Genomic DNA, 2,212 nt, shown 5'->3' with positions numbered 1-2,212 from the left:
CTCGGGATACTTATAAGATACTACCATGATTTTTTCAGATTTTTTGGTCCAAAAATAAATTAGGCCAAAAACCGGCCTTACCGACCCTCCCCCTTTGTAATGTAAAATCATTAAATTGTCACCAATTAAACTATTTCAGCTTAATACGCTATGCATTGTAAGTTTATAATAACCTTTATCTCCTCAACAAGGTCGTTATTCCTGTAATTTAAATCAGGTTGTGCACTGAAGAACTGGTGTAAGTAGAAAGCTTGTCTTTTATCATTCCAAGTCCATGCTGAGCCATTAAATTCACTTCTCTGGAGTAAACCGAAAAATAGAACTATGAGGTCAGTCTGAGGGTTCAAACTTACTCCAAAGGATTAAAATACATGGGCGAGTGTAATTAATTTACAAAAACAAAAGCAAAGTAATTATAAAATTAAAGTAAAAGATTTTCTGCTAATGCTATTTATATTAAGAATTTGCATCTTATTCAAAACGGGTGGGTACTGCGACTTTAAAGACTGAAATGTAGCTGAGTGGAGGAGCCCAGTGTGCAAAAACTTAAGGATGTTCTAGGGACATGCTTAATTTGGCCTTTTAGCCATTCTAGAGCTGCTCTTAAAACGTATAATGCCGGTACGAAAGATGTCCCGAGAACGTCCATGTCTTTAAGATGTCTTTAGGTCATCTTTAGGAGATCGGACGTCTTAGAGACGTTGATTGGCCTGATATAGGACGTCCTAGGAACGTTCCAAGGACTTTCTTGGGATTTTCATAGTTTTGTGCCCACTGGGAGGTATCGCGTACATGGGGATTAAGCAAACGCGACTGGGTCCAGCGAGTGGGATGGCTGGTCCCGTACTGGGGACGTTGATGAAGACATTGTGTCACTCAAGAGATATCCAGAGAGATCCCTCTGCGCTCCGGCAAGGGTCAAATCAAAGAAGCTAGAGAGATGTGGCTTGGGTGGAAGCCCGAGATGATCTGACTCACTTGGTTTCATCGACAGTGATCAGTGATCTTCCCAAAAAATGATCGAACTGGAAGACGCTGTTATACGTTACTTGTTTGGGCATTATTACACAATCTGAGAAAAATTTGACATGACTTGAATCTAAACTGACTTTAATTATTTGTAGCAAAAAGCCCACAAGCGGAAAAACACCACGACATCTGATCATTCATTTTATGCAAGAAAAGTAAAGTAAAGTAGCGAAAAGTGGGACAATGGTCGTGGGGGCTAAAGCGTAGGCTTTGGACCCACTCCGTCGGCTTGCGGGTTCGATTCCCGCCTCGCACGCTGGAAGAGTCTCGGCGGCCCATGCAGTGAGCACTAGCCTAGAAAGGGAGTTGTTCATCTCCGGAGAGTCGGGGACCGGTACCTCTAGAGAAAAAGTTTCTCTAAGTACTTTAAGCTCTTGCTCCTGTTGGTTCGGAATCCACCTTAAACTATAGCTCCCCCTCCCACAACCAAGTGTGTGGGGGGTGTATAAAGGAATAGGGAAGAAGATGCAAGAAAAATGTAAACCCTTTAGGGACAGATTAGAAGCTTCCATTCCAAAGTAGCGAATAAGAGCAGGGAAGGGGTAGAGAAGTCAAAAATCAGAGTTTCTGGTAGACGTATTTCATGAGGAAGTCTTTTGTCATCGCATGTTTGCGACGAGGATCAAAATTATATTTCCCTAGAGAGGAAATATGCTCAAAAGGTGATAATTATGTAAATTCATAAAATTTAGTAGGGGTTTCTTTAATATACTCGAAGATTTATCGTAAATGAAATTCTGTGTGAAGTGCAGAGTTCTTGATATATCTAGGGGTTTTTGCGACACCTCTGAGGAATTTATTTTATATGGTCTGAATGTGATTAATGTTGCTTTTTGACGAACCTCCCAAATTGTGCATGCGTAATTTATAAGTGGTCGGATGAAAATCTTGTATATTAGGGTTCCATATTCAGGTAGTCTAGAATGTCTGATAATAATACGATTGAATTGCGAAATAACCCTGAGAGCTTTCCCTTTAGTTTCCTGGATATGTTGATTCCAGTTAAGACGCTTGGGTAGATTAGCTCCCAGGTATTTCACCTAGGGTTTCCATTCTAATGGCTCATTAAATATTTTAGGTGGATCTACGAGGGTAGTTCAATAAGTCCTTAGAATGACCAACAGATGGCGCGCGAATCGCTCCAAATCATCTGTTTTCAGTCAGCACCACTCCCGACTAGATA

General features: G+C 40.9%; 1 protein-coding gene across 1 annotated transcript in view; it reads right to left on the bottom strand.

Moving 5' to 3' along the window:
- The window catches only part of LOC117177344 (alpha-glucosidase-like), a 2,086-nt gene extending 1,803 nt beyond the window's left edge, over positions 1-283 (bottom strand). The window contains exon 1 of the mRNA XM_033367971.1: positions 174-283. The gene's annotated coding sequence lies outside the window, so the exon portion shown is untranslated. The remainder of the gene's footprint in view (positions 1-173) is intronic.
- Positions 284-2,212: the final 1,929 nt, after the last annotated feature.

This window comes from Belonocnema kinseyi, chromosome 1 (genome assembly GCF_010883055.1).
Source record: "Belonocnema kinseyi isolate 2016_QV_RU_SX_M_011 chromosome 1, B_treatae_v1, whole genome shotgun sequence".
Lineage (NCBI taxonomy): Eukaryota > Metazoa > Arthropoda > Insecta > Hymenoptera > Cynipidae > Belonocnema > Belonocnema kinseyi.
Note: the sequence above shows the minus strand (reverse complement) of the source record. Positions and strands in the feature narration are given on the sequence as shown.